General features: G+C 51.0%; 1 pseudogene; it reads right to left on the minus strand.

Annotated features, from left to right (window-relative positions):
• Nucleotides 1-8,884: 8,884 nt before the first annotated feature.
• On the minus strand, nt 8,885-11,482 carry LOC148595084 (protocadherin alpha-13 pseudogene; annotated as a pseudogene).
• Between the last annotated feature and the right edge of the window lie 1,612 nt (nt 11,483-13,094).

The following is a 13,094-nucleotide window of genomic DNA, read 5'->3' on the forward strand; positions in this document are numbered from 1 at the left end:
GGCCAGCGCCGGGCCCGCACCGGCCCCGCGCGCTTCCCCGACACCCACGCCGCTCGCCGCCGCCGCTCCCTGCACCGCCGCCCGCGGCCTCACGCTCCCCCCGCGCTCACAGCCGGGCTTTCCGCCGCTCCGGGGCGGAGCCGACGCGGACGCCGCCGTTTCTGAGCCTGCAGCGACACCGTGTGCCCCGCCGCCTCACACGCGCCCGCGGAGCCGCCTCCTTCCAAATGGCAGCTCTGGGACCGCCGCAATCGGCACCTGCCCCCGCCGCCCCGAACCTCCCTGAGCACCGACTGTACTCGGCAACGTCGCTCCGGCACCAGCCCTGGGGTGACCTCTCGGCTCAGATGCTGCGGACTTCTCTGTTCGGCATTTCACACGGAAACACCACCATAGATCGGGGACCTCTTCCGGGATAATCCACCTTCCTCAGAACAAGACTTTTTCACCCGCAAGATTTGCTTCCCTCCCATCCGCTCCTTCCACCCTTGTTGGTTGCACCCTTATAAACAAACAACAGAGAACACCATAGTGTTTTTTTTTCCTTTTAGCGGATTGAAGACTCAAAAGTGCTTTAAGAACTGCAACTTGCTGTTGCGGGTCCAATGGGGTGCAGGAAATCATTGGCAAGGGGCAGAATCTGCACGATAACAACAAAGGATGCAGAGGGAAAAGGAATGAAGTGTCTGGTACCTATTCTTGCTTGAAGACACTATAGCAGACTATGCAGAGAACATGTAAGCTCCCGCTGTTTTCTTTGTGAGAAGATGGCAATGACTTGAAAGAAAAGCTCCCCGGGAAATCAGAGTACGTGAAATATGGCCCCCTTCACTCTTGTCTTCATCTCAAGTTTTCTCACGAATCATGCTGGTGAGTTGTTTTTTCTTTCTTCTCCCCCCTGACGCCCCTCTCTGTACAACCTTTTCCTCCATTTCCTTCTTCATTTCTATGTCCTTCCATTATTTTCTCATCCCGACCATTCTCCTCTTCTCTACCTCTCTCCTTCCGTATTTCTCCGCTTTTACCAAAATGTTTTGCAAATGCTGATGCGAATCTTTACTTGAAGCACGGACAGGACTTAAACCTACCACGCTTCTTCCTGCTACTTGCTCATCATAACCTGTGTGAAGTACTGGGAAGGCCTTCAGCGATTCGACCCTATCCTCCCCTCTGCCCTTCACAGCTTATCCTCATTCCTCTTTGCTCAGAAGCCATAACATTTCCTGGCTTCTTGCAGGCCTTGACAAGCACACACTCCACACATGCACCTCAACTCACTTGCTGGAAGATAAGCATACTCTGCAGCCTCCATCCGCGACAAACATGTGGCTCTGCAATTTAATGCACTCCCTTTAATTGTCAGGAAGAATAACACACACCATTAAAAAAAAAATCACCCTTAAAAATCTGCTTGTCCATAACAGACTCATCCAGCCTTTTGAAGATAGGACTGCCCCAAACATGTTTCATGGTCCTAAAAAAAACCAAGAATCTCCTTACTTCAGGAAGACAGTCTGAAGGCACATTGACAAGGAAATCCTCAGAGAACAGTGTAAATATGTATGGTCTATACCAGTGATCTAGCGTTCTTCCTTTAGCACAGGGAAGACGCTTTTTTTCTGTGCCTTCATTTCCATTTGCAGCTGCATGATTCATTTACAGTTCCTGCTTATCTTTCCAGGTGGCTTCCACTACCAGAATAGAGACAGGACTTCAGTTCCAGTACCAATACAGGAATTAGTCCCCAACACACTTTCTCACATCCATTAACACCATCAACCTAGCCCATAACATTAAGTCATTAAGGTCATCTTAAGAGAATGTAGAGGCATGTGCCTCTCAGACACATCATCCTCTTCTGCAGTTTGAAATAACAGAGAATAAAAATATATCCTTCCTTCTGAAGGGGTTCTAACATAATTCTGCAGGGAACAAGAACAAGGATATCTTCCATAGAAGTAGTGCTTGAACAGATGGCACATGGTCTCAGTTTCAAAATCTCACAGACATCACATTGAAAGAGTCTGCATCTTGCACACCAATACTGAAACATCTCTTAAATGGGGCGAGCAACAGGGAAAGGGCCTGATGGGGGAAATATTGTTCCAGCTGGTACATGCATGCCCACCCTCAGCCATCAAGATATTATCCCAATATATGTAACTGTACTCTCAAGAAATCAAGCGAGGCCTAAAGGTCAGGGGAGCCATTAAGAGCAGAGTCAGGAGCCATGAATGAAGAATCAAGGCCTTATCCAAGACAGAACTGGAGCTTTTCCACATTTCCACAAAGGCAATGGAAAAAAGTTCATCCTCAAACACTGTGTAAGCATTCTACTGCAACAAATATTAGCATAAGAGGTCTGGCAGCTCTGGAATAATGATAATATATAATATATATAAGCATGAATATATAACCATGCGGAACACCAGAGAGGGAGATCTCTATTACGGTCCCACAAACAGCACACAGGAAATCACACAAAAGGATTAAAATACTCACCACCCTTTACCAGCCAACCAGCCTCACACACAGTCCATATGGATGGTCCTAGCAATGTCAGGGACTTGTTACTTCTGCAAATCAACCTGGACACACGTTCTAACATAATACTCCAGGGATAAAGAACAAGGATATCTTCCACAGCAATAAAATTTGCACAGATGACACATGTGTGTTCAAAATTCTGAAATTATGGGATTGTTCATATCACTAGTTCTGTGAAAACAGATACAGAAAGGAAAGCTCTAATTTGGTGGCATTCTTTCAAGGTTGAATGCTCTTTTATATAGGAAGAGGGAAGTGCACCCACTGTTGGCACATGGCCTCAGTTTCAAAAGCTCACAGACATCACATTGAAAGAGTCTGCATCTTGCACACAAATACTGAAACATCTCTTAAATCAGTCTGGCAACAGGGAAAGGGGCTGCTGCTGGTGTGGGAAATACTGTCCCAGCATGTCCATGCATGCTCACCCACAGCCATCAAGATGTTATCCCAATATATGTAACTGTACTCTCAAGAAATCAAGCAAGGCCTATCACCAGGGGAGCCATTAAGGGCACAGTCAGGAGCCATGATTGACAAGCTTCCACCACGGTAAAGAATTAGGTATGCTAGCAGTGTCCTGGAATGGAGGCCTTATCAAAGACAAAACAGGACTTTTGGCACTTTTCCACAGAGATGAGGAAAAAAGTACATCTTGAAACACTGTGTAAGGAATTGACTGCAGCAAAGCAGACTGCCAGCTCTGGAATAATGACAATATTTAATATATGTAAGCATGAATATATAACCATATGGAACAGCAGAGAGAGAGACCTCTATCATGGTCCCACAAACAGCACACAGGAAAACACACAGAAGGATTAAAATACTCACCGCCCTTTACCAGTCAACCAGCCTCACACACAGTCCATAAGGATGGTCCTAGCAATTTCAAGAACTCATTATTTCTGCAAATCAACCCGGACACACAAATGACAACGAAATCCTCAGAGAAAGGTGAATAAAATGTAGAGGAAGAACAAGGTTCCAGTACTCCTCCTTTTGCACGGGGAAGAAATGCAAATGATTCATTTCCAACTCTAGTTCAGCATTCCAGGCAGGCATCCATACATAGAACAGAGCCAGGAGTTCAGAACCCAGCATTCAGAACATTCCAATACAGGGCAGCGCCCACACTGCTGCACATGTCACTGAAACCTTTCAAAACCCTACTACTGACAAATGAAAAGAGACTGCATCTTGCACACCAATACTGAAACGTCAGGCTGGCAATAGGGAAAGGGGCTGGTGCTAGTGGGGGAAACGGTGTCCCAGCTGGGACACACGTGCATGTCCTCAGTCACCAAGCTATTATCAGAGCATTTTCATCTGTACTCTCAAGAAACCAAGGCCTACCCACCAGAGGATACATTAACGGGCACAGTCAGGAGTCACAGGTGATGAACTTCCACTGCTGTTGCTGGAGACTGAACAGGGTGATCAACTTGCAATTAGTCCTTGAACAACGCACCCCAGATGACAGAGCACCAAACTTTTTATTTCCCAATCTTTCCTGTGTCTTGCACCCACCTTCGGATTTGCTCTTCTGCTGCTACCCTGTAAAGAACTAGTTTTGCTACCAATGTCCTGGAACCAAGGCCTTATGAAAAGCAAGCTCCACCTCCTGAAATGTAATTGAAACTCTTGCTTCTTCCTTGACAGAACAGGAGCTTTCCCATTCATCCCACCGAGTCCAAATAATACAGAGACAATGGAAAAAAGTACACACTCTGTCAGCATTTTGTTACAACAAAGCTTAGCTTAAGAGGCCTACCAGTTCCAGTATAATGACATTAGGTAACATACTAAGCATGAATATAAAACCATATGAAATCTCAGAGAGAGAAACCTGTAGCACTGTCACACAAAACCCACACAGGAAAACACACACAAGGAATAAAATATTCAAGATAACAACCAAAGATGCAGAATGGCTGTGAAATATGGCTATTACAATAGTAGACTGCATAGGAAACAGCTGTTGTTTTCTCCCACTTCTCACAGGTGGGGACTCGGGAGTATGAGTAGAAGTTAGGCAAAAACTCTCAGCACTCCTTCCTGATTTCCACTGAGCCTTGGAAAAGGCCAAGGCTTCCACAAGGAACATGTTTGCACAGGAAGGATTCATCACATCACTCATCCTGTATGAACAGGAGCAAGCTGCATTTGAGACAGTGACAGAGCTCAGCAGTTTCAGGGAGTCTCCTTGATCGTGAAAGAACATGCCATACAGCAGGGAAATCATATCACAAACACCACCACCTTGGTTACACTCTGACACAGTGTTCCATCTCCTGAGATACAAAACCAGCCTGAGAGACAGTCAGGGTGAACAGACTCCACAGAGATTTGACAAATCCAGGTAATCTTTAATTGGAAAGTCCTGCTCAATGTAGCCCACCAAGCAAATGCTCAGAGAAGGGTGACATTAAATCTGGGAGGCACCACTCTCCAGCGCTCTTTCCTAATAAGACTCCATACTTTCTTTTCCACTTGCAGCTACAGCATGACAGTCAAGATGCTTTTCAGGCAGGCCTGTGCATGAAAAGGGGCTGTCGCCAGTCTACAGCACCTCATGCCCTTACCAAACTCTGTTAGTTTAAGGTCCTCTGAGTCCATGTGGACTTCTCTTACTAGGTTTTCCCTCTCCATCCACTGTGGATACCAGATGTCCTTCCATGGCTTCATAAACACCTACTAGCAGAGGGGGACACTTCAAGATTTCTTTGAAGAAGAAAGGAAGATTCCATACAGTGAAAGGATAAGGGTGCTTTTCAACATCAAGTACCCTCTCAAGATCACACTTCAAGATTTCTTTGAAGAAGAAAGGAAGATTCCATACAGTGAAAGGATAAGGGTGCTTTTCAACATCAAGTACCCTCTCAAGATCAGCAAGGCCTCCAGCTTCAGGCTCTTGCAACTGCAAAACAATCACTGACAAGCATTCTTGAACAACTTTCTCGAATCAGGCTCTTCTCAAAGCTTCTACAAAATACCACTTTGGGAGATGGGTTCTCACAACAAGCAAGCATTCTCCCCTTTTTAGGTTTTGGTATATGCCATGTCCTCCCCAACATGTCCACGTCCCTTAGGCAGGGCTTTGCACTGCTCAAGATCACCCAGGCCTCATTCAGCACCATTGCTATGCTGCCAGGAATTTGTGGGACAACAACCAGTTCCCTCATCTTCCCACTTCCAGGCTGACACAATCTTCCATGGATCCTTAGCCTCACAGCAACAATGTCACCAAATATATATATATATATATATATTTATATGTATTGCACCAAACATGCATTTTCAAGCAAATGAACCAGCAAACAGATATTTCGTGATTTATAACAAGGGAACAAAAACAGCTATAATGCCTACTGACTAACAGAATTTGTAAAGGAGATATCCCCGCTCAAACCCCAGTGATCAGTGGTGCAATGTCTAGTTGGAAGCCAACCAGAGCCAGCTGGGTCCCCCAGAGGTCAATACTGGGCCCAGCCTTGTTTAACTAATTCATCAATGACGTAAATGAAGGTACAGAGTGCAACCTCAGTGAGTTTGCTGGTGATGGAGATCTGGGAGGAGCGGCTAATACACCAGGAGCCTTTGCTGCCATTCAGAGGGACCTCAATCAACTGGAGAGGTGAGCCAAGGGGAACTTCGTAAACACACTAAGGGCAAGTGTAAAGTCCTGCAGCTAAGGAGAAATAAACCCTTGCACCAATGGAAAGTGGGACTGACCTGCTGGACAGCAGCTGCAGAAACAGACTGGGAGTGCTGCAGGGACAAAAGTTCACCACGAGCCAGCAATGTGCCCTTTGGCTAAGAAGACCACTGGTATCCTGGACTGCATGAGGAAGAGCACGTCCACTTCTGGAAAACTGTGTCCAGTTCTGGATTGCCCAATACAAGAGAACCCTCATTGCCTTGCCAGCACTGTTCCTAATGAGTTATGGAACAACAGCACTACACTGAGGCAGGCAATGTTGGGTAATGATGCCAAACACTTTCTCTTAAATCTTCCTTTCTTTCATTTCCTTGGCATGTGAACATGTGAACAAAATTTACATGTTTGCATGGAAAGGATTTATGGCTAATGCTTCCCCAGGAATACACATGGACTTTTGCCTTCTGCTCAGAAGATTCAGGCACACTCTTTGGTTATCAAATACCATACAAGAGAGCAAAGAAAACAGGTTATAAACAACACCTCATTTATCCCATTACAAGCATCATTATGCATCCATGTGTCTTAGGATTTTCTCCAGGTGTCCTGGACATCATATACCAGGAAATACAGCACCACAGAAAGCAGGTATTCTGCTCCCCCTTCTTGGGGAAAGACACATGCCATGTTGTCTCTCAATATCTCATGTCCCTTGGGTAAGCCTCATTGACACACTTCAAAACAGGAAAAGGACAGGTTTCATTCAGGGTCATTATCACAGCGCCAAGAGATTTCTCAACTGCAACCAGTTCCCACCATTCTGCTTCCTAGTCACAGGAACACACAGCCACCAGGATCATCTTAAAAAAAAAAAAAAAAAAAAAGAATGGTATGACAAGCAGCACTGATTTTACTCAGTGTGACAACAAACCAACTCTGGAAGAGTGAATGTCAAGTATTAGACAAGGGTGTGATTTTTTTTTTTTTAGTTGGTTGGTTGGATTTGAAAACTCAGAAAAGAATGTTCCAGAAGAAAGTATTCCTGGGATAAGAACAAAGAACGCTATAGAACTTTTTATAGTAGTGCTGTGACTGCTCCAATCACACCAAGCTTCACCATTCACCTTATCAAATGATGGAAATACATCAAATAATGAAGAGGAAGGGTCCCCACAGGCAATGTATCATGAATAGAATAATTTGACACTAAAGACTCTCTCATGATCAGCAAGGCCACCAATTTCAGGCTCATGCTACCTGCGAAATAATCAGGCACAAGCCTCATTGAGCAACTCCCTCGCTTCTCACTCTTCTGCAGGCAATTCGAGAAATGCAAAAGTCGTGTTTTCACAACAGGCAGCTATTCTCCTCTTCTTAGATTATGACACATTCCCCCGACATTTCCAGCTGCATGCAAGAGGGAAGCCTCTGCATTGTTCAAGTTCACCCTTCAAATCAGGACGTGGCCAAGAAACACTCAAGGCCATTCTCACGATGCTAAGAAGTGGGGGCATGTCAAGCTCTCTTTCCCACTCCCACGCTGATACAGGCTTCCGCAGATCCGAATACAAACAGCGGCTTTGTCACAAAAAACTAAAGAATGCATCTAATGATAAGTGCCTGCAAGATTCCCGCAGAGAGAACTGTCACGATTTGCAAGGAAGCATCAAATGCAGCTATAAATACTACACATGCGACAACAATACAAAAGGGGAAGAGCGAACAACAGCTGCTAGGCAGAAGATCCGGTCTGCTGGCTTTAAAACAATAGGAGAAGCGTCTTGTCTTAAATTTCGATGGAAACTGTACAACCTGCAACATCCCGGCACCACTACTGACAAGATTACCCTCTCGCAGAGCCGCTACCTCAAAAAATTTAAAAAAAAAAATTGCTCGCGAAAAACGTCCCAGGGTTAACACTAGGGAAGGAGTTCACAGAATGGATCCTATCGAACCCCACCGGCCTCCCTCTCTCATTCACTCACTCCGCTTCTCCGGCCTCCCTCTCTCATTCACTCACTCACTCCCTCCCTCCCTCCTGCCCCGAGGAGTTCTCGAATCGCCTCCACCTGGCGCCTGAGAACATCAAACACGGAGCCATCAGTGCTAACTACGGGCAGCAGCTCCCTCGCTTCAGGAGCTTCAGGAACTTCAGGCACGCTCCTTGGCAATCAACGAGCATATTACAAAGTTTAGGAAATCATGTTACAAACAATATCTCAGTGATAACACAGTGGTCCACCTCCTGAGATAGAATATCAGTGTGGACAGACTCCAGACAGACCTGATAACTCCAGGACTCTTTAGTTTGCAGCTTACAACGAGCACAGACCAGCAAGAGAATTCTCAGAAAGAGTTTAATAAGGAAACACAGCTCTACAGGGGTCTTTCTCTCCCCCACCAAAGAGGTTTTGTACCTCTTTTTTCACTATTAGAAGAAAGTCAAAAGTCCTGCTCTATGAGCCTTGTGCATGAAAAGTTTTTCTCCACAGCTTCCACGCTCAGCATACAAAATTCCAAGCTCATTTTTTTATGAGGATTTGCGAGTCCGAGGGAACATCCCCTCCAGAAGTTACCCACCTCCTCAAAGCAAACATGCACTACAAAAGCGGAGAGAATTTGCAAGTGAAAGGAGATACAACAGCCTAGAGGGAGACATCAAAGAGGTGAAAACTATCAGCCCCCCAAAAAGAGCCGAGGGAAGAACCCGGATCCAGAAACGGCCACGAAAGAGAGGGGCAAAAGCGGACAAGGTGCCTCAGGGAAGGGCAAGAACGGGGAGAGGGAGAGCGGAGAAAAGAACGTGTCACTGACCGTGTCCAGGAGAGTGGTGGGATCCTGCGGCGTCTCTTTGGGCGTGGAGCCCGCGGGCGGCGGGAAGTTGGGGCTGAAAACCATGAGGTCGCTCTTGCCCGCGCCCTCCGCCACGCACACGCTCCGGCTCTGGCGCTGCGAGTACGACCAGCTCCCCACTTCGCTGGCGCACACCAGCGTCGTCGGACCGGGCCCCGACAGCACGGACGCCCGCGGCGACCACCGCGACGCCGCGTACAGCACCACGGCCAGCAGGAACACGCTCGACACCGCGCAGATGGCCACCACCAGCCACACGTTCGTCGTCGCCGAGGGGGACGCGCCGCCATCGATGCCCGATGCCGACCCCCGAAACACCGACCCCGACGAACCCGCTCCCACGCCCGCCGCCAGCGCCGCCTCGGAACCCTCGCCCAGCGACACGCTCAGCGTGGCCGTGGCCGAGCGCGCCGGCTCGCCGTGGTCCCGCACCACGATGAGCAGCGTCTGCCGCGGCCCGTCCGCCTCCTCCAGCGTCCGCGCCGTGCTCACCTCGCCGCTGTACAGACCCACGCGGAACGCGCCCTTGCCCCGCGCCTCCTGCAGCTCGTAGCGCAGCCACGCGTTGTAGCCCGAGTCCGCGTCCACAGCACGGATCTTCGCCACCACCTGCCCCGCAGGAGAACCCCACGACGCCCACGCCGACAAAGACCACCCTGACGAAGACGACAACTCCGACGAGGGCGACCCTCCCGCGCCGCCAGCCCAGGGGCCCGCGCCGCCCCCCGCGGGCGGCAGCAGCGACGGAGCGTTGTCGTTCTCGTCCACCACGAAGAGCTGCACCGTGGCGTTGCCGCTCAGCGACGGCTCCCCCGCGTCCACCGCGCGCACCTCGAACTGCAGCACCTGCAGCTCCTCGTAGTCCAAGGGCTGCAGCGCCCACACACGCCCGCTCTCCGCGTCCACCGACACGTAGCTCGACGCCGAGCGCGACCCCGACGCCGACGCGCCCTCCCACAACGAGTAGCTCACGCGCCCGTTGCCCGCCTCGTCCGGGTCCCGCGCCCACACGCGCGCCAGCTCCGCGCCCGCCGCGTTGTTCTCCCGCGCCAGCACCGTGTACACGGCCTGCGCGAACGCCGGCGCGTTGTCGTTCACGTCTGACACCGGCACCCGCAGGGCGCGCCGGGCGCGCAGCGGCGGCGTCCCGCCGTCCTCCGCACGCACCTCCACCTCGTACTCCGACACACGCTCCCGGTCCAGCGCCTCACGCAGCACCAGCGAGTACGAGCCCTCGAACGTCGACACCAGAGCGAACGGCGACGACGGCCACACCGCGCACCGCACGCGCCCGTTCGACCCCGAGTCACGGTCCGACACGCTCAGCAGCGCCACCACCGTCCCCAGCGGCGCGTCCTCGGACACCGGCACCGACAGCGACGTCACCCACACCTCTGGCGCGTTGTCGTTCACGTCCAACACCTCCACCACCACTTTGCAGTGCCCCGAAAGGGGAGGCATACCCCCGTCTGTCGCTTCCACCTGTATCTCGTAAACAGGAACGTCTTCAAAATCCAGGGGACTCCTCAGCCTCATCTCCCCTGTGCTTGGGTTTAGCACAAACAGGTCTATTCCACTGGGAGGAATTACACTGTTCACTGCGTACAACACTTGGCTGTTAATTCCCTCGTCCAGGTCCGCGGCGCTCACACGATTTAACGGCGTCCCTTCCAGAGCGCTCTCCACCAAATGCACTTTATAGACCGACTGGTTGAACTCGGGTGCGTTGTCGTTCACATCCAGCACCGAGATCACCAGCTCCATCGTGCCCGATAGGGACGGTCTGCCCCCATCACTCGCCGTCAGCAGCAAACGGTGCTCAGCAATCGCCTCCCGGTCCAGAGCCTTCGACAGGACCAGAAACAAGGTTTCACTGTATTTTTCGTTCTTTTGCAGCTGCAGAGCGAAATGTTCGCTGGGGCTGAGTTTGTAGGAGAGCTGCGCGTTCGCTCCGATATCCGCGTCCGACGCGCCCTCCAGAGGGAAACGCGAGCCGGGAGGGGAACTCTCCCAGATGCTGAGGTTTTTTCGAGCGGCGGGGAAGAGCGGGGCGTTGTCGTTGATGTCGGTGACCTCCAGCTCCACGTGAAAGACGCGCAGCGGCCGCTCCACCAGCACCTCCAGGCGCAGCGTGCACGGCGCGCTCTTGCCGCACAGCTCCTCCCGGTCCAGCCGCGAGCTCACCACCAGCGCCCCGCTCGCCCCGCTCACCTCCACGCTCGCCGGACGACCCTTCGCCACCAGACGCAGCCGACGCGCCTCCACCTCGCCCGCCTCCACACCCAGGTCCTGCGCCAGCCGGCCCACCACCGTGCCGCCCTTGGCTTCCTCCGGCACCGAGTAGCGCACCTGACCGCCGACCAGCGCCCACGCCGCCTGCAGCACCAGCACCCGCACCGCGGACCGCACGCACACGCCCATGGCCAGCGCCGGGCCCGCACCGGCCCCGCGCGCTTCCCCGACACCCACGCCGCTCGCCGCCGCCGCTCCCTGCACCGCCGCCCGCGGCCTCACGCTCCCCCCGCGCTCACAGCCGGGCTTTCCGCCGCACCGGGGCGGAGCCGACGCGGACGCCGCCGTTTCTGAGCCTGCAGCGACACCGTGTGCCCCGCCGCCTCACACGCGCCCGCGGAGCCGCCTCCTGCCGAATGGCAGCTCTGGGACCGCCGCAACCGGCACCTATCCCGGTCACTGCGAACCTCCCCGGGCACGGACACGACCCGGTACAAACACTCCGGCACCAACGCTGTGGCTGACCTCTTCGCTCAGATGACGCGGACATCTCTGCTCGACCCTTCACGCGGAAACTCCGCCACGGATCGGGGACATCTTCCGGGATAATCCACCTTCCCCGGAACAGGATTTTTTCAACGGCCAGTTTAATCTCCCGGGACACATTTCAGGCTCTTGCTCCTTACGAAGACAAAGGAACTGTCTTGTTTCACACGTACAGTCGAGACGGAGCGAGTACTTCCTTCTTTCTCTCCTTTATTCACTTTTTTTGCCTATAACCGATCGAGAAGGACTCGAAAGTGATGTAATCCCTGCAGTAGCTGTTCCAAGGGGGTGCCGGAAAACAGTGGAAAGGGGCAGAATCTGCACAAAAGCAGTGGATTCAGAGGGAACAGGAGTGCGAGATCTGGTACCTCGTTCTGCACAAAAATGCAACGCCTGAGCTGCCCCGTTTTCTTTGTGAAAAGGTCGAAATGAATCGAAATACAAAACAGCTGCAGGAGAAAAATGAAGCAGGTGCAAAGGAAAAGCCTTCTTCAGTCTTGTCCTCCCTCCATACCGAGCTGTCATGCGTCATGTTGGTGAGTTCTGTATTTTTCTTCCTTAATCTGCCTTTTCTGTCATTTCCTTCTCCTTCTATCTCCTTCCATTCTCTTATCACCCGGACAAGTTCATTTTCTTCTCTTCACTTCTCCTCCTTCTTGACATCTTCCTTTTTCTGAAGGGTTTTCTAATTTTCTATGCCATTGTTGACATGAACCAAGGACGAGACTTCAGGCAAAACCCCTCTTGCCTCTTCCTTATCATATCTTGTACAAGGTCCTGAGTCCTGATGATCCTGAAGTACTCTCAGATCTGCTTTTCTGGAGAAGTCTCTCTTTCTCTAACTCACTCTGTCTTTCTGTGTATGAGAGCCAGTGGATTTAGAGAAACTGTGGCAAGGAGCACACCTGGAGGTGTCTTCAATGACAAGAACCTTCCTTCACCTCTCCCTTGCATTGTCCTCACTTCTTCGCTTTGCAGACTTAACAGCTCTCCAGGTTTCCCATAGGCCATGCGAAGCCTGCACACTTGCCCAGCACCTCAGCTCCCTTTCTGAAAAAGGAGCTTTCTCTTCAGACTCCAGATATGGCAAAGATTGAGGCTTGCACAACAAATGTAGTCCGAGAAGAATTATATCCTATTCCCCAATGAGCACTGCTAACAACAGACACAGATTTTTACCTCTTGCAAGGCTAGGTTTGAAACACAGATGCTGCTCAGTGGATTCATGCAGTCCCCTTTGCCATCAGAAAGTACA

This window comes from Tinamus guttatus, unplaced genomic scaffold (assembly GCF_059628265.1).
Source record: "Tinamus guttatus ecotype Peru unplaced genomic scaffold, ASM5962826v1 Tinamus_guttatus_pri_ptg000155l, whole genome shotgun sequence".
Classification (NCBI taxonomy): domain Eukaryota; kingdom Metazoa; phylum Chordata; class Aves; order Tinamiformes; family Tinamidae; genus Tinamus; species Tinamus guttatus.